This window comes from Mobula birostris, chromosome X, assembly GCF_030028105.1.
Source record: "Mobula birostris isolate sMobBir1 chromosome X, sMobBir1.hap1, whole genome shotgun sequence".
In the NCBI taxonomy this organism is placed as follows: Eukaryota; Metazoa; Chordata; class Chondrichthyes; order Myliobatiformes; family Myliobatidae; genus Mobula; species Mobula birostris.
The window spans coordinates 58,124,236-58,144,374 of NC_092402.1; the positions used below are offsets into that span (position 1 = coordinate 58,124,236).

Below are 20,139 nucleotides of genomic sequence, written 5' to 3' on the forward strand. Positions count from 1 at the left end.
GAAAATGAGATTGGTGTAAATGGGTACTTGATAGTCAACATAGGCATGGTGGCTGAGGAGCCTGTTCCCGTACTAATCTATGATTCTATGGTATCTTAATCCACATCAGAGAAAGATAGCAAAGGCTTGGTCAAAGGAGAAAAGTGGAAAAAAGTGACTTAAAGGAGGGAAAAGGCCCAAGATATTCAGGGAAAGAATTCCAAAGCTTCGGGCCCAGCAGTTCAAAGCACAGAGGCCAGTGTGTTCTGGGATTCAACCTAGGGACAACCAGAAAGTCAGAAGTGGAGGAGATTGGTGATCTTGCAAAATTGTATAGCTTGTGGAGATTGCAGAGATAGGGAGGGATTTGTTAATAAGCATGAGAATCTGTGTAAAATAGGCCCACCCTTTTAATTAAAATAGTGACAAAAGAAATCAAAACACGTTAAATGAGATAGAGACAAGGGAGACTGTAGATGCTGGAATCTGTAGCAACACAAAAGGACATGGAGGGACTTCAGTGGGAAGGAAACAGACAATCAAGACCCTTCATCTGGACTGGTGAATGAAGTGTGTCTGAGAATGAAGCTATTTTACACACTTTCATTTAAACAAAAAACTGATTTTTTTTTCTCTCTAGGCCTCTGTGTGTCACCGTGTCGACACTAGCGGCTGTTGCCAGCAGGGGGAGCACGGTGCCCACCACTGGCTGCACCAAAAGCCCAGGCACTGCCCGCCCTGTACAGCGAGGGCTGCTGTGTTTGTTTAGCTGGTTACCTACAGTCAACCTAGCATGAATAAAGAGAGGCTTACAAATTTTGACTAATGAATGAATGTTTTACCATAAATATGTAAGCTTTGGCATTGAGCTCAGGAAGTGGGTCAGGAAGTAAAGTGCCAACCAACAGATGTTCGACTATTCCTTAACAAACTAAGCTGAATTCAGCGCTCAGTGCGGTGGTAAGCCGCATGGATCAGGAAGATCCCAGGCTCCATCTCCAGTTTGTGATGAAATAGCTGATGGCAGCCGAGCTGTGGTTGCTACAATTGGCCTCCTGGGCATGAGAAGGGAGGAGTGAGGGGTGAGGGTGGGCGCTATCATTTCCTGATGAAGCCACTCAAGGTTTGCCTCAGGAGCTGTCGCAGGAGGGGAAACGTGGTTAGCCGATGCCAGTGGAAACCGTCGATACAGGCAGACACCGGAGAGCGTTGCCATTCACTTGCCCGTTCACACAGACTTAAAGAAATGATTGGTTCCGTGCTGATGAGTCGCAGACTCTGGCACATCCAATCTGTAACGTGAGGCTGTGCAAGTCTGCGCTTCGCTCCCCATCTCGGGCAATTCGGGAGTAAAAGCTTCAGCACCCCCTCAGGCAAGGCGATCCACATTCCAAACACGCTTGAAAAATCAGCCCCACATGTCCCCTCTAAACCTGTGCCTTCTAGTTTTAGACACAGCAGTAGAATTTTTCTACTAGCTATGCTATTTGTGCCTTACTTACCGAACTACGCACACCTTTCTCAGATCCCCCATCAGACCGCTCTGCTCCAGGGAAAATAAACCCAGTCTGTCCCATCTCCTCATAGCTGAAACCCTCTAAACCAGACAACATCCCGGTGGCTCTCCTCGGCGCTCTCTCCAGTACAAACACCTCCTGTGGTGATCAGAATTGCGTGCAGTTCTCCAGCTATGGTCTGTCCAATCTTTTATAAATTCTACCATAACCCCCTACTGTTCTTATATTCTAAATCCCAGCTAATGAAAGCAGCCATTCTTCACCAGCCTATCCATTTGTGCTACACCTTCAACAAGAATTGTACACTGAGGTCCCTCTGAACCTCAATGCTCCCTACGGCCCGAAAATTCATTGTGTATGTTCTACACTAATTAGTTCCCCAAGTGCATCGCTTCACACTTATCAGGATTAAATGTCATCTGCCATTGTTCTACCCAAATTACCAACTGATCAAGATCCTCCTGTAGTAAAGGCTATCCTCACGATCGAAATGTTTCCAAATAGTCTGAGAAACACAATCTCTAACCCAACTGTCCATGAGGACAGGGATTGTCAATGCAAACCGTGAGCTTGTGCTCCCCGATTCCTGCCCTCACAAAGCACTTCACACCCAGGGAATTCATATGGAAGTGCATCGCTGTTGCAATGAAGGCAACACCGCAGACAGGCATGCACCTTACAAAATCCCGCCAGCAACATGCGGGACTTTGCTTTGAAGGCTCTGGGACGAGGGTTGTACCGCAGCCTCCTGTCTCAGAGGCGGAAGGCTGCCAGTTGGGTGTCTGTTGAACTAAGAGCTGAAACGTTGGAATGTTCAGTGAGTCATTCTCCTACACAAGCCCACTCCTGAGAGCACTGGAATTGAACGTTTACCCCTACAACACAGGGCAGCCAAAAGGAGGGCATTAAATTATAACAAGGAAGAAAGAATTCGACCAATATCTATCTATACATCGGGAAATGGCAGGATTGCTGTAGCTTCCAGAGGATCTATAATCCATCTCATTCTTTGCACTCATAAAAATGTCTCCCTGAGCCATGGTTGGCAGACTTCCCGTTGTTTAGATTTTTACTGATCTGTGAAAAGGTGACGGAAGGGGAGGGAGGGGATGGGAGGAAATAAGGACGCAAAGTGTGGGGGACAAAGGGCAAAGAAAGAGACAGGTGGGGAGAGAGCGAGGGAGAGGGGAAAGAGAGGGGAGGAGACAAAAAGAGACAGAAAAAGAGGGGTAACCAGACCGAGAGGTTGTGAGAAAGAAAGCAGGGAGCGAGAGAGGTAGGGAAATGCGCGGGGGGAAGGAGCGAGAGCTGGGAGAGAGAAAAATAGTAGAGAAAAAGTGGAGGGGGAAGGGAGAGGTGAAGAGAGAGAGAGAGAGAGAGGGAGACGAGATGAAGAGGAGAGGTAGCGAGAGAGAGGAACCATAGAACACTACAGAGGAGATGGAGAAGGAGTCAGAGAAAGGGCGGGGGTGGGGAGGGAAGAACAACTTCACCAAGGATTACTGTCTTTCCTTGTAATAGCAAAGAAAACAGCTGCCTACAAGGTGCTGTGCACAAATCAGAAAATGATGTCATGAGAGGCCCGGAGCCATGTTTCCAGAGGTCACCGATGTCATCAAAACAACCTTCATCCCACGGGCTGTAAACCAAAACGCCGGGGCCCGGCAGAGTCTCCCGGGTGCATGCGTGGACCCTTCACCCACGAAAACACGGATATTACACCGCCCACCAGAAACACACCAGCTCGGGCCTGATCGCCGTTTCAAACACCGGCCCTGCCACTGGGACCATCGAGGAGATCCCGTCCAAGGAGCTCGGAGGCGGCAGCTGGCGTGCAGGCGATTGCATTGAGCATTGGGTCCGCAGTGGAGAGCGCTGTGCGTGTTGGATTGCTGTTAAACAGACGTGCAGCTCCGAGCCAGACATCTGTGGTGTGTAACTGGCACTCAAACCATCAGAAGCACTGAGCAGCGAGCCACCCACGGAGACTCGAGACTGCGTGTGTTAAGGCCCAACGCCATCAAACCAACTTCCTGAACTCGGCTTACACCAGCTGTTGCTGGAATTACACGGCAGTTTTCAAAGACAGAATGAGGTAGCACTGAATAAGACCATTCGGGCCATTGTGACTGTCCCCACATTGTAAGTTGTTCATTTACAAGTTTTGATCCTATTCGTTTTTGACTCTCTTACAGGGTCAAAAACTTCTCAGCCCCCCGGGAGCGCTTTCTACTAATTTACTCTACACAAGCTCCTGTGCTGTTTTGGACTATAGAAATGAGAGTGTTTGCAGACTGGTTGTCGAACCAAAGAGTAGACAGCCATGAGCTCAGAGGCCTTCCTCCGGTACAGTAACATAAGAAATAGTAGCGGAAGTAGGCCACTCATCCCCTCAGGTTTGGGGTTAGTAAGACGGCCGATCCCATTCCCTAACCTCAGCCATCCCAGTTTTTCTCTATTTGTTCTGATATTCTGCACCACAGCCCTCTCCCAGGGTTAGTAGCTATTTGACAGCGACGCCTTTGCTGTGAGACCTGATAATAACCTCATCCGAACTTCTGAGGCAGACCAGCTCTCCACATCGGGACTCAGGAGTGAGAAGCTGGGCTGATTTCCTTCTTGCCCCTTCTCACCCAGTACTGAATGAAAGTGGCCCAGGCAGCACACTCTGGCCGAAGTGGAGAAACCCCCAGGGCGTCCCACAGCACATCAGCGGACCTCCTATTCCAGTCCCACGCCTTCAGACCTACAGCTGAGACTGTCAGGGAGTCTGCTCTTTGTCAGATCTGTTCTCACCCTACCCTCGGGCACTGAAGACACGTGTCTCATCAATCTTCTTGCTTTCGCTCGCTTCCTTTGTTTTCTTTTAATTACTTGTCTTGTTTTCTCTTTCTCTCTCACTTTCTCCATCTCTGTTTACATGTCCCTCTCTGTTCCTTTCCACTAGCTCGCCCTTTCTCACTCGCTCTGTCACATACACCCCCTCTCTCGTCTGTGCTCTCATCTTCTCTAGCCCTCCTCCCTGACCATCTGTTTTTCTCACTCTGTCGTTCTCTTTCTCGCACTTTCCACTCACTTTCCTTCTCTCTCTCTGTCTTCTCCCCTTGCTCTACTTCACCTGTACCTTCATTTTTCTTGCTCATCCTGTCTTGTTTAACTTTCTTCTCTCCTTGTTTGTCTTTCTTAGTCTCTTGTGCGCTCTTTCTCACACTCGTCCCTTTGCCCTCTCCCTCTCCCGACGCTCCAGTAATTTAGATCAACAAATGATTTTGCGTTACCCGACACAGTTGCGGTCACACTCCCCACTTCAAAACTCTTTGGTCGGGAAAAATATCCAGTCTGCAGCCATCCTGTCAAACCTTGTAATTCTGTATGGTTCCCTCTGGGCGTCATCCTCGACCTAACACGTTATTCTGCTCCTCTCCACAGATGCTATCCGACCTGATGAGTGTTTCAAGCACTTTCCCTTTTAACTCTTTGGGATTGAGTTGAAATAACAGCCCCAGGACACTCCTCTTCCTGAGCCGGCCTCCGCGAAGCCTAGCAACCGACCCTTCGATCCAACGCAGGGTATCGGATCTTTGAACATAAGAACATAAGAAATAGGAGCAGGAGTCGGCCAACTGGCCCGTCGAGCCTGCTCTGCCATTCAATAAGATCATGGCTGATCTGGCCATGGACTGATCTCCACCTACCTGCTTTTTCTCCATAATCCTCAGTTCCCCTACTATGCAAAAATCTATCCAACCTTGTCTTAGATATATTTACTCAGATAGCCTCCACTGCTTCATTTGGGCAGAGATCTTCTCATATCACTCCTCCATTCTCCCTCGGACAGCGGAGTGAGAGAAAATACCATCTTTTTAAACTACGAATTCAGAGGTGCAAAGGGACTTGGGAGTCCTCGTAGGGTTCCCTAAAGGATGAGTCGGTGGTAAGGAAGGCAAACGCAAAGTTAGCGCTCATTTCGAGAGAACTAGAATGTAAAAGCAAAGATGTAAAACTGAGGCTTTATAAAACACTGGTCAGACCGCACTTGGAGTATTGTGAACAGTTTTGGGCCCTTATCTAGGAAAGGATGTGCTGGCATATTGGGGAGGGTCCAGAGGAAAATTACAAGAATTATCCGGGGAATGAAAGGGTTAACGTACGAGGAGCATTTGATGGCTCTGGTCTGTACTCACAGAAGTTTAGAAGAATTGGGGGGGGGGCGTGGATTTCATTGAAACTTATCGAATATTGAAAGGCCTAAATATAGTGGACGTGGAGATGATGTTTCCTATAGTGAGAGAGTCTAGGACCAGAGGGCACCGATTCAGAATACAGGGATTTCCCTTTAAAGCAGAGGTGAGGAGGAATTTCTTTAGCCAGATGGTGGTGATTCTTTGAAATTCACTGCCACAGACGGCTGTGGAGGCCAAGCCATTGGGTATATTTAAATCGGAGGTTGATAAATTCATGATAAATCAAGGCATCAAAGGTTACGGGCCGAATGGCCTAATTCTGCTCTTATGTCATAGGATCTTATGATCTTTTCACTTAATACCCATCCAATGTTAGCAGCCAACCCAGTTAGCCCTTACTCCAAGGCGAATGGATTAAGATGGTTGCGCCAGCGTTACAGAGGGAATGTGGCATCTGAGATTTTTGCAGCTGGTTTACATTTTCAGATTGAAGACGTGTCAGTCATGGGAATGGTGCCAACAATGTGGTGGCAACCTCTGTTACATTCTGCCCGAGGTTCCAAATGCATTGCATTGAGCAGTGGATTCGGGGACCTTTGAATGGGCTGCAGCTTCACGGGCTAAACGCGCCACAGATGCAAAATGGTGCTAGATCGCAATCGTGGGACGTCCCCATCCTTGGTTCCTCGACCGCAGTCTCACCGCAGGACATCGCAGGGCAGACTGGTGCTGAGTCGCGCTGCGAAGGCTCTTCATCCACGACCTATGCTGGCTCCAGGACGAGCCCAGGTTGTGGCAGGCGCTCTAGAAATGCAAATGGACAAAGAGGTTTCCTCCACTCCCGGGTAGAGGTGGAGGCGGTGTTGGGTGGTTCGTAGATTCACCGCACTGGGTTCCTGTTGAAGGTCTGGGCTGCTCCCCGAGGTAGGCAGTTGCGATCTGTCCAACAAAGAGGTGAGGCAGTGAGACGTGAACGATGGCTGTGTGGGTGATGGGTTGCAACAGGACGGAGAAAACGGGGGACACCTCAGTGAAACGGTAACGGGTTACTTGCTCGCTCCGAGGAAACTTTCATGCTCTCCTAACGTAGCCCAACACTGGAAGAGACCGCGGCCTGACCTAATGGCTCACCCTGTCGGTAGTAAGTATTTCACATACAAAATAGCCAGAGCACGCCGGGTGGGCTCTAGCCTGCGGATTGTTTTGCCTCCGTAGGCAATCGTTATGGAGCAGGCAGCCCGCCAAGGTGGGTGACGCGGGGACTCCAGAGAGAGAGAGGGAGAGAAAAGCCTTGAAATTGGCCACCAGCCAGCTGTCTGAGCCTTTTTCTTTTCTTTGGATTTAGGCAGTGTGTGGGTGTTCCAGGACCCCTTGAGGTGAGTGAAACAGTACCTGGGTCTGTCTGAGCCCTCGATCACCGCACTGGTATTTTAGCTGGAAGGGGAGCGTCGCCTATAAACACACACCCAGCAACTGCAGTCCCGGACCCGCCGCCCAGAAATGAATGAAGACAAAAAAAAAATGCTCGGGCTGTTCTCTAAACATGATTTTGTAGCTGTTTACTATAAATCCCAAAAGATGTGTCACTTTAATAGAACTGGTCTGGGTTATCTTTAGAAACGGGCAGACAGAGCCCTGTGCTTCCTTATAAGGTCCCTCTCATATTTGTAATGCACACAATTTCAACTCGAATTATTTGTGAAGGAACACCATTCCGTCAGTGCAGATGGCAGGAGGCACTAACTCACAGGAATTTGTAAACCGAAGAGAAAAATAAAGCACTTGAGGGCAAAGCAAAATGCAGAGGAACTTGAAATCAGATCTCAAGACTCCAAGAATGCTGCGTTTGCGGCCATTTCCGACCGTTCACTTTACGAGGTCATTAGAGTGCTAAAACAATGATGGAATTTAATCCAACCTGCCCGGCAGGGTTAAATGGGCGTCCCATTCCCATCTCAACAGCTGAGTCACCAGCCCAGTTATTAGTTTGCCTGGCCTCATCCCACTTCCTAACGTCTTTCTTGGGCCTTCCTGCAGATCAGAATCCTGTGACATCATCAGGATAGCCAGTGATCTGTGGGGAGTTTACAACGAACATGGGGAGACCATGTTATAGTCAATAAATATGTCAAACCCACAAACCCTGGTTTCCTGGGCTATTACTATCACCACTACAGTGCTATCCCTGCACAAACTGAAAATGTTAGAACCATGCAGAATGGGGGCAACTCGGGAGCACGAGGCCATTCGGCCCGTCGACCTGAAAGGTTTCTCTCTCCACAGATGCGGCCCGACCTGTTGGGTGTTTCCAGCATTCTCTGCTTTTGTTATGGAATCGGTCTTCCAGAATCTGCAGAGATGTTCGTTTCCACGTGAAATCACGGACACCGCCCAGTTCCACCTTACCGTTTGTTTTACAACATTACGAAAGTTTATTCACTCACAAAATATTGTAAATCTTGGATTTAAAACACGGTTGCTACAGAACGATTATCTTCGGTTTGCAGCTGCTGCATGTTAGAGTCGCAGCACGTTGCATTCACCTATCACCCCCATCTATTGTATTCCCATCCACCGCACAGCCTTCTGCCTGAACCCCTTTGGAATTCCACCCAGACTCAGAACCTCTTAACCCTACCTGGCCACTCTTATTGGCCGTCTCAGTTGTCCAAGCTTCCCCCCTCCCTGAATTTTCTCCCTAATCACTTCGCCTCTTTCTTGCTTGGCCGGTTGCAGCTAAGCATCTAACTGCCCAGGCAAGCGTCCCAGAACGACAAAGGGGCTACGCAAAGGCGCACTACTACTCTCTAACCTCATCACAACAGTTGAGACGCCAGCACCACTATCTTGTGTGGAGGCAGCAAAATAAAATGGCCAAGACCCTGAAGATCCGACCTCTCAAAACGTCAGCGGATGACGCTGCCGCAGAAAAGCCGGTAAGTGGCGAACGCCAGTCCCCGCGCTTTCCCCGAGCTCCACGATGCTTTGGCCGATCGCATGGATTCGTCCTCCTGTGTTGATTTTACCAGCACCCCCATCCCTCAACCTGATACTGAATCACCGGCCCTTTTCGAAAGAGCCGGTTCCCAAATCTGAGTGAAAAGAATGAAAGAGACATGCTTCCGCTTGATCTCCCCCATTGAAACCTCGCTTTGTTGCTTATTGTGAGGTGGTCGGAGGCCCCAAAGGATAAACCACACAGGGGGAGGAGGCAGAAAGGAAGAGCAAAAGCAGCGAGTTGGACCGGGGGGGGGGGGGGGTGGCGGAGGGAGCGGGATGGCCCGAACACGCTGAAGGATCCTGTCTTAAAGAAACCCCGCTTGACAGATCCTCCTCGGGTTGCCATGAGCAGTTTGCAGTGCTCTTGTCGAGTTTGCTTTGTAATTGAGTCGATTATTGACCCTGTAAAGCTACTTGTTCTACATAAACTGGAATAATAAAAGGCACTTTCGACTGGGGTAATTGCGAGCAAGGGAGAGCTGTTTGATGAAATGCTATAACACTGTGACCTGTTTTCTGTTGAAGAGCCGGTGTCCTTTTCTCTGAAGAAACTCTCCCTCCATCTCTCTGAAGTCTGAGATGAATGTTAATGACTCAGCCAAACCTCTCCTGGTAAGCGGGCCCTTTTTGTTACACCCCTTAAGTATTAGGAGCAGTGAATGGACTCTGTAAATGCGTCAAAGCCAGGTTACAATCGTCCATAGTAGAACATGGATTTGCATTCTTAACTCACTGAAAAGGAAAATTGTTTGGAATAACCACTGTCACTCTCATGTTTTATTTTGTTAGGGACTGAATATGTTTAGTCCTCCTCCCAAACTTCAATTAAATTTGTACAAAACAACTTGATCTAGTCTGAGGTCAGCCCCTTCAGTGCCACTTGGTGATTTTGTTTTTGTTCAGGAGGTTGAGGCGACGGTGGCAGGGCCCCACGTGGATGAGTGCCATCAGTGTACTTGGGAGATTGGTAGGGCAAAGAGAAATGCTTGCTGCCAAATGCAAGAAGCTTAACCTCTGGGGCAATTCTCAAGGTTCGGAACCTTGAGTATAGACCCAAGGAACTTCACAACTGGTCTGCACCCAGCGATGCCAGCCTGCCTTGTAGTGAGGGACACTGAAAACTCCAGAGGGTGGGATTGAACTGGGGTCACTGGAGCTTTACCAGCTGCCCATAGCTGGGCCCAGCGTCATTCTCTTCAGGAAGTCACAGCCTCCCAACTTGATGACCAGTTTATCCCCACTCTGTTTTCTCTCTATTAACTAACCCTCAATCCAAACCAGTAATTGCCCCCAATCCCCAATACTGTGTCCTCTGATCTTCTCTGGAAAATTAGCGAAGGCCTGCTGAAAGTCCAAATACATTACATCAACTGGTTCACCCTTATCTATTCTGTTAGTTACAGCCTCAAAAAATAACATAAGATTTGTTAAACATTAATTGTCTTTCATTAATCTGTTACATAGAAGCATAGAAAGTGGGAGAACAGGAGAAGGCTGTTTGGCCACTTTCTCCCCCATCCAACACCATTGTGGCTGATCATCCACTTTGTACCACGTTCCTGCCTTCTCCCCATTTCCCTTGATTCACATGACATTGGAAAACCTATCCATCTCCTCTTGGGTACACTCAATGACATAATCTCCACTGCCTTCTGTGGTGGAGAAATCCACAGAAGGTATCTCACTTCTGTATTTCGTACCCCTACCCAGAGGCTGTGACTCCTTGGGCCTGGATTCTCCGTCTATTCAAACATCCTCCCCATATCCAACCTGTCCAGTTCTCTTTGAACATTATACATTTCTTTGAGATACTCTCTCATTTTTCCGAACTCCAGTTACTACAGTCCTAACCGAACCATTGCCCCTCTAGTGCCGTCCCCAGGGATCAGTCTGGTGAACCTTCACTGAACACCCTCCTTAGCAGCAACATCTGTTCTTGTATAAGGAGACTAAAATTGCACACAAAACCCGAGGTAGGGTCTCCCCAAGGCCCTGCACAGCTGCAGGAAAATATTCTTACTCCTGGATTTAAATCCTCTTGCAATGAAGGTCAACATACCATTTGTCTCTCCTAACTGCTTCCTGCAGCTGGAAGTTTGCCTTTAGAGACTGGTCTTCAAGGACACCAATGACTTGTCACACCATCACTTTACCCAATTTATCTCTATGTCTATTTTCAGCTACTGAATGTTAAACAGCATCTACCATGCATTTGCCCACTCCTCCAACTCGTCTACTCTCTGCATCCCACTCATTGCTCACACTCTTAGCCCCAACCTCAACTTCTTGTCATAGAGCCATAATGGAATAACCAAGACAGGGAGAGTTAAGTGTCTGAGAATCTGGCAGCACCACTGCAAAAGGGATGTGAAAAAGCTAATAGCAGCAGTTCACAGTTTTATAAACCTCTCTAGTTTGTGCTTATAATTAAATAAAGGCAGGTTAACAAAGGAATCCCACACATTTACAGTAACACAGCACAGAAACAGGCCCTTCAGCCCACCATGTCTGTGCTGACCAGCATTCACCCATCTACATTAACCCCATTTACCAGCGCTTGGTCCATACCCTTCTTTGCCTTGGTGATTCAAGTACGCATCTCAAAGATTCAAGATTTATTTGTTATCAAAGTATGTATACAGTATACAAGCCTGAGATTCTTCTTCCCACAGACAGCCACGAAACAAAGAAAAACATCAACCGTACAAAAAAACCAAAAAAACAAATCCCACAAACAGTAACAAAAAGTGAATAATACAGAATATTAAAAGACAAAATCGAAACAGCCCAAGCATATTCAGTTCAGCTCAGTGTCTGTTATCTGTAAGATGCTCCAATTCAAAGTCACCCAAAATACTGTAACAACAACTGTGTAAGAGCCTGGCTGGTGGAGGGGTAGCTGATGAGAATGCAGGGAGAATAAAATGGTGTGAAATTCCCATCAGGGGTTCCCAACCTTTTTTATGCCATGGAGCCTTACCATTAACTTGATGGGCCGAAGGGTACTTCTATGCTGCACCTCTCCATAATTCATTGTGTATTTTTATGAGTATTTGTTCTCCATTACACTGTTTAAATTGGGTGAAACATGTTGAATTGTCTAGATGGAGAAGAATGCAACAGGCATTCTCACATGACTGTGGTGTTCACAACCAAAGAGTAATTTCCCCTTGTATACATCCACAGGGAATGCAGAGATATTAGCACCTTCCCAGTCTTTTCCCCAGAGTGTGGAAACCAAGATCTATAGGGCATAGGTTTAAGGTGAGAGAGGAGGGATTTAATAGGAACTTGAGGGGCAACTTATTTTACACAAGAGGTGATGTGTGTGGAATGTGCTGCCAGTGGAAGTGACTGAATGATTGATTACTGTAACAACTTTTAAAAGTCATGTGGATAGGAAAGGATTCAGTATCAGAATCAGGTTTATTATCATGAAATTTGTTGTTTTTGTGGCAGCAAGAAGTGCTGTAAGGTTTTGTGTGCAAGAAATACAAGTTTGAAAATAAATAGTGTAAAATACTAATCAGAAAAGTGATGGCGGAGGAGCAGCAGCTGTTCTTGAAACACTGAGCGTGGGTCTTCAGACTTCTGTACCTCCTTCCTGAGGATACTGATGAGAAGAGGGCATGTCCTGGATTGTGTCTTTAAAGATGGTTTAGAAGGATATAGGCCAAACACTGGCAACTAAGACTAGCTTGGATGGATATCTTGGTCAGTCTGGATCAGTCTGGCTGTTAAAGATGCCTCAGAGATAGCTCAATACACAGAAGTAATGTTCCCAGGTCACAAGGCTGTGGGCACATTTGTACCCCACATCAGCTCCACCAAACAGAGAAACTTGGATATTAAAATGGGTGATACAGCACAGAAGTGGGTCGTTCGCCCCACTGTAATCATGCTGGCCCTTTTCACTGATCCAATTTAACAGCAAAAACTAGTTGTACATGCTGGAAATTAGAAACAGAAAAACAGAAAATGATGGGAAATCTCAACAGGACAGAGACGCAGACCTGAGACATTGTTTCTCCTTCCTCAAGTGACACATATAAACAGACTGAAGAACTCAGCGGGTCAAGCATCAGTGGGCGGGGGGGGGGGGGGAGGAGATGAACAGTCTATGTTTCAGGTCAAGATCTCACATTTACAGAAACGCCGACTGTTTATTTTCCTCCATAAATGCTGCCCGGCCGCCATTTTGGGTTTTTTGCAGCAGATTCCAAGGACCCCGGCACTGATAACAAGGTTGGCACTGATTGTTAGACCGCTTAGGAATCACACACGTGCCAAACTTGGTAAAGACATTAGATTTCCTTCATTGAGACGATTAGCGACTCAGATGCGTTTTCACAATGCAACTTTTTATGGAAAAGAAATCCATATTACTAGCTGCTGGATACAAAACTGCAACCACTGGGTCACCAGCTTGTTAATGTGATCGGTGCAGGCAACACACTCATGAATTGCCGAGAACCCACTACATGTCTCGACTGTAACACAAGACATCCCGTAGACGAGAGGGGAATTAACAACGGTAAAACAAGAGCTTGTCATGTACCAAAAAAAACGGTTTTGGAAGGAGCCCGTGGAGGGGAACAAAGGGGATGCTGTGGCACACACACACACACCCCATCCCCGCTCCCTCCCACCCCACCAACGCGAATTAGCCTGCCGTTTGCAAACCGCCTTCATTCTATCCGGGTTGGTTGACAAAACCTTGTTTTAAGATAAAGGGGAATTGCAGTGGGTGGTCCCTATTAAACCCCATCACTTGGGAATGGAGTTCCAGCGTTTTTCTTCCACGGGCTCCGGGAGCGCAGGCAGCTCGGGGCAAAGGTGCGGCTTTGTCCCGGCAAGGCTCCGCTAGCCTGCTGCGTCCCCGTGTGGAGAAATCCTCCTTGCGCCAGTCAGTTGACTTAAATAGAAGCGCGCTCTTCAATTAACCCGCAACTTCTCACGATAAACAAACAAATTGGAGGTCAACAGGGAGAAGTCGATTTTAGGTCAGGTTCCTGCTTCTCGTCCGATGTGCCTACCACAGGTGGCCGTTGTTCAGTCAAAGCCAGCCCTTCGTCTCGTCTGTCTGATTTATTCTTCTATTTCAGCAGCATTATTGCCCATCCAGCATTTACTGTCCATCCCTACTTGCCCCCTGAGTGGTAGCGAGCTGCCTGCTAGTCAAGGCTTGCTGGGCCATTGCAGAGTCAAACATATAGGGTGGGGGTGGAGTCACAAACAGGAGGAACACACACAAAATGCTGGAGGAACTCAGCAGGTCAGGCAGCATCTATGGAGGGAAATGACCAGTGGATGTTTCAAGCCAAACCTTTCGTCAAGACTTAGCCCAAAACATTGACAGTTTGTTCCCCTCCATAGATGCTGCTTGACCTATTGAGTTCTTCCAGCATTCTGTGTGTGTTGCTCAAGATTTCCTGCCTCTGCAGAATCTCTTACGTTACAAACTCAATTGTGGTGGCAGATTTTCTTCCCTGGGGGCGCATTAGTGAGGCAGGAGGAGATTAGCAACAATACAATAATTTCTGTGATTACTATCACTAACTTGCTCCCCCTCCATCTAGGCAAATCCTGATTATTAACCGCAGCAGCTCTGGTGGAACTTGAACTCACATCTCGCGGGAAGCGGAGAAAGGGAATATTCTTGGAATTTAATCAGTATGCAAGAATTGTACTTCAAGCGACCTCACAGACGCAGTTGGTACCCAATCCATCAAATGTGTATTCACACAGGTTAAAATAATAAGCCGATTATCAATTACACACACACTCACATACATATCCATTCAAGGCTGTGAGGCAGTGTGGACTGTCAAGCCAATGCCGGGAGGATTCAGGGGCACATAGGTAGGATGAGTGAATGGGCAAGACCACAGCAAATAATGAGGTAAGATGTGCGATAGGAAGATTAGAAAGTCAGGATGTTTTATAATACTTCTGCTACTGAAAAGTGTTGTTCACTGAGACCTGGGTATCCTTTACACAAATGGTCACATGGGTGTAATTAGGAGGTGCAGGCTTGTTGAGCTGGAAGGGCCTTTTACCATGCTGTGTCTCTAAAATAAACTAAATAGCTAAATAGTTGAAACTGAGCATGTCGACAGAGTAAGTAGTTAGGGAGGCAAAACTTTATTGTAAAAGGATTAGAGTATAGGTAGTTCTGCTATAATGTGATAGATATGTTCCTAACCAATCTCATGTTATAGAAAACAAGAGAAAATCTGCAGATGCTGGAAATCCGAGGAACACACACAAAATGCTGAAGGAACTCAGCAGGCCAGGCGGCATCTATTGAAAATAGTACAGTCGACATTTCGGGCTGAAACATCGACTGTACTCTTTTTCATAGATGCTGCCTGGCCTGCTGAGTTCCTCCAGCATTTTGTGTCATGTTATAGAAAGATGTGTTATAGCAGAACAGGCTATAGTTGCCTTCCAAACACAGATTTAAACAGGTGTTTCTCACCAAGGTTGCCTGAATAATTCAAATAGTATTCGCTATTCTATTGATTATGTTATAACCAAATTGTGTTATGGAATATGCTGGAAATCTTAAGTAACAATGCAAAATGCTGGAGGAACTCATCAAGTCAGGCAGCATCTATGGAAATGAATAAACAGTTAATCCTTCCTGCTGAAGGGTTGAGTGTTTATTCCCCTCCATAGATGCTGCCTGACTTGCTGAGTTCCTCCAGCGTTTTGTGTGTTATGCAAATGTGTTGCAGCAGAGTTGCCCATACGAGAGTAGAGGGGGCATGCATCTGCAGCTATTGTGCACAGATCCCCATGCCTATGAATCAATCTGATAAATCTTTGTTCCAATAGTGTGAGTGGTACAAGGGTTCACCAGACCAAAAGACATAGGCACAGAATTAGGCCATTTGGCCCATTGAGTTTGCTCCATCACTCCATCATGGCTGATTTATTATCCCTCTCAACCCCATTTTCCTGCCTTCTCCCTGTAACCTTTGATGCCCTGACTCACCAAGAACCTATCGACCTCCGTTTTAAATATACCCAGTGACGTGGCCTCCACAGTTGCCTGTGGCAATAAATTCCACAGATTTACTACCCTCTGGCTAAAGACATTCTTCCTCATCTCTGCTGTAAAGGGATGTCCTTCTATTCTGAGTCTGTGCCCTGTGGTCCTAATCTCACCCACTATTGAAACATCATCAGTCGGCTGCTTTGTCCTGTGCGGGTAGCTGAAGCAGACTGGGCCTATATACACCTGAGTTTAGAAGTGAGCTCATTGAAACCTACAAAAATGTTTCGAGTGCTTGAGAGGCCAGATGGGGGAAGGATGTTTCCCCCAGATGAGGAAGTCAAGGATCAAGGTTCACAGTCTCAGAATAAAGGATCATTCACTCAGGACTGAAATGAGAGGAAATTTCTTAAGCCAGAGGATGGTGAATCTTTGAAATTCTCTCCCCTAGAGGCTCAGACACTGGGTATATTCATACAGAGATTTATGTATTTATTTTGGATAGGAAAGGAATCAAGAGATATGGTGCTAATACAGGAAAATGGCACAGAGCTCACAGGTCAGCCATGGTCTTATTGAATGGTGGATCAGTAACAAGTGGCCGATTTCTGCACCTGTGGCTTATGTTTTTACAGACACTCAGGCTCATGTGCATATATACATAGTGAAACACACACACATTCACACTCATACACTCACCTCCACACACATATCAACACAGGCACACAACGCACGCACAAGTACTGACATTTAGACATGTGCACACAAGTTGAATGTGTGCACGCGCACAGCGCACACACAATGTAATGAATTGATCTGTATGCACAGTATGTAAGGCACTGTATTTCGGTACATTTGACAATAATAATAAAACAATAAAACAATAAATCAGTGCTGATTGCTGGTGTCAGCAAAGCTCCCGTCTTTTATCTCACTGATAACAAAGTCTGTGAATGTTCTAAAGCTTTTAAGTGTTGCTACTGCACAAGTACAGACATTAGACTGGAAATGACTGCTGGCAAAATTAGCTTCCCACATTCTTCTGACATTCTTGTCATTTCATTTAACCCAGTTGCCTAACCTGCCAATTTTAAACAAATTTAGGTGCTGATTGCAGGACAGGAGGTCATGGGTTCAAGTCCCACTTGGGCACCAAATTCCCTGTGGAGACTTCTGCTGCGAGGGCAGGGAACATGAGGAGTTGGAGTTGGTCACTGAGGTGCTGCACAGGTGAAGCTGCTGTCTGTTGAAGGACACATTAACTCAATGCCCTGTCTGACGCCAGTCACTTGGAAAAGCTACCTGAAGAACAAAGAAATTCACCCCACCATCCTGGCTAATATTTATCTACCAACCACAAAAAAATAACTGACCTGCGGAGTAACTGACATGTAGCAAAGGGATTAAATCCTGGCTGTTAAACACATTTCAGTCCTTAGTATGCAGGTCGCCTGGATAGTGAACCTGTTGCTGTTCCTCTATGCATACCACACACGGGGGCTGGTGAACTCAATGGTATCAGTTTCAATGTCACCCACAAACTCCCATCGGCAGGGCAGGCCCACACAGAAGCAAATGGTAATGAGGAGTCGGGGCCTGTTTGTGTGCTAATTATACAGGCCAGGGCATCTGGGAATGTGGATGTGCCATCTTCAATCAGCCTGACCCTGCTCTAAGATCTTTTCTTATTATTTGCTTCTGCCCCGGTAACCCACCCTCACCACAGGCATCATTTGGGGCTCCTCATCACTTCCATGATGAATGGCCAATCTTATGTCCCAGCTGGATTCTGACACACCTCCTTTCTTACACTGAGTGATAGAGAGAGACAGCACAGAAACAGGCCCTTCAGCCTGCAGTGTCCGTGTTGACCATCAACTCTGATCCCATTTTATTCTCCCCACATTCCCATCAAGTGTACAGTTCTGGTCACCGAATTATAGGAAAGATGTCAATAAAATTGAGAGAGTACAGAGGAGGTTTACTAAGATGTTGCCTGGGTTTCATCCCCTAAGTTACAGAGAAAGGTTGAACAAGTTAGGTCTCTATTCTTTGGAGCGTAGAAGGTTGAGAGGGGACTTGATAGAGGTGTTTAAAATTATGAGGGGGATTGATAGAGTTGATGTGGATAAGCTTTTTCCATTGAGAGTGGGGGAGATTCAAACAAGAGGACATAGGTTGAGAGTTAAAGGGCAAAAGTTTAGGGGTAACATGAGGGGGAGTTTCGTTACTCAGAGAGTGGTGGCTGTGTGGAACGAGCTTCCAGCAGAAGTGGTTGAGGCAGATTTGATGTTGTTGTTTAAAGTTAAATTGGATAGATATATGGGCAGGAAAGGAATGGAGGGTTATGGGCTGAGTGCAGGTCGGTGGGACTCGGTGAGAGTAAGAGTTCAGCACGGACTAGAAGGGCCGAGATGGCCTGTTTCCGTGCTGTAATTGTTATATGGTTATTAGTGTATCCAGGTTCTAACCCTCTCCCGCACACCAGGGGCAGTTTACAGCGGCCAACTTAACCCATCAACCCGCACGTCTTTGGGATGTAGGTGGAAACCAGGAAACCCATGTGATCTGGGGAGAGCATGCAAACTCCACACAGACAGTGCTGAAGATCAGGACCGAACCTGGGTCTCTGAAGCTGTGAGGCAGCAGCTCTACCCGCTGTGCCACTTCGCCCCTCAGTATATCCCGATCCAACACACTCTCCAGTCCCATCCTTGTCCCCATTGATGCAACTCTCATGTCTGACCCTCTCTTCCCTCAATTCCACCCATGCCTTGGGACTCCTATATGATAATGTTTAGTTTTTTGGGAACTGAACACAGAACGACAACGGACAGAGCAGCAGTTTAATACACTTTTTGAGGCGTCAAATAATTTCTGTGGCATAGAGTTATTCAACATAGAAAGCCCAAGTGTCCACGCTGACCTTTTAGTTCACCTACACTATGCTAATGTGTTCTTCATCTTTAACTCAGTCTCCTTTGTAAGGTCCAACTGTGCCCAAACTGACTGCTTCTAAACTACAAATGTGACTGCATGTTAAAGTAAATCAATAAACTCTTGGGGAAAAAAAGACTGCTTTTTCCTCAAATGCAATGTTAAATTAAACCCAAATGCTTGTACCTTGTGGCAGATCTGGGAAACAAACAGAGATTTATTTTCTTTGTAATGCATACTTCATACCAAAACCAGTATGAAAAGCAGCTAGGACAAGAAAAAGCACTTTCTCTCCAGTAAAGGACTGAAATCCAACTCTTAAATTTATTAACAAGAGTCGCGCCATCTTTCAAATGTCAAAGAGATAAGAAAATATGAGAATTTTGAAGGGGTTTGGCATTGTATCACCTACGTACATGGTCCCTTTAAGGTGTTGTTGATAACTGTGCATGCAGTAGGCAATTTTTTATGTAAAATGGCTGACATTCAACTGATGGAGGAGGCCATAAATCCAGTAACTGTCGCCGCCCTTGTGAATGATCTCCTCTCCATTAGAAGCAGAACATGTTTGCTTGAGCAGTGATAATGGTTTATTTACGCCTAAGCTACTCAGGGGGCTTTTCCAGTCATAGGGCCTTTGTGTCCACGCTCTGCGTATTCGCTCTCGATCTCTCTGTAAACATTTGGCCTGAGCTGCTCTCACTTGACAGAGAGGAGTGCACACTTTGCTCACCGGCCCAGACTGCCAGGCCTCTCTCCGAGGCCCTTGACATGGTGAGGCAGATTGGCCTTTATAACGCAGGAGGGAGCAGTTCAAGTACCCAGGTCATTGACTGAATGAAGAGCCTTTCCCTCTGGAGCTGGGTCTGTGGCTGGGTACAAGCGTGGAGTGTTGTGAAGAGCCCTTCTCATATGGAGCTTACAATGTAGGAGGAAAGGTCAGCTGTAATATAACAGCCATTCGGCCCACTGGGTTCACGCCGGCTCTCCATCAGTACCTTTGCAACTTAGTCTCAACAAATGGATTTCTTTGGAAATAGGCCCCTTAGCCGATCAAGTGCATGTCAAACATCAAATCCCACTTCGATTCTATTTGATTCGCCAATGTTCCCATCAGCCCATCTAGTCTATACTAGCTCACAGAGTGATCACATTCCCCTTTTAATTTTTCCCTCTGACCTATTCTTCCCACATTTCCATCAACTCCTCCCAGATTCTACCCCTCCTCACACACTCGCTAGGCGTAATTTACGGCAGACAATTAACCTCCAAACTTTGGGATGTGGATGCAGAAGGAAACCAGAGTGCCTGGGGGAACCCACTGGGGTGCGGTGAACTCCACACACAGAGCGGCTGAGGTCAAGATCGAAACAGGGTCTCTGGCACTGTGAGGCAGTGGCACTACCCGCTGCATCACTGTGCTTTCCCGTAATAGCAGGGTTCTCAGAGTGTGCGTGGCACAACTGGCAGGTGTGTTTACAGACATTTTTAATCTCTCCCTCTCCCAGTGTAGAGTGCCCTC

General features: G+C 46.8%; 1 protein-coding gene across 2 annotated transcripts in view; it reads right to left on the minus strand.

Annotated features, from left to right (window-relative positions):
* LOC140191612 (zinc finger protein GLI1-like) overlaps positions 1-20,139 on the minus strand; it is a 147,860-nt gene that overhangs the window by 42,899 nt on the left and 84,822 nt on the right. The window lies entirely within an intron of this gene.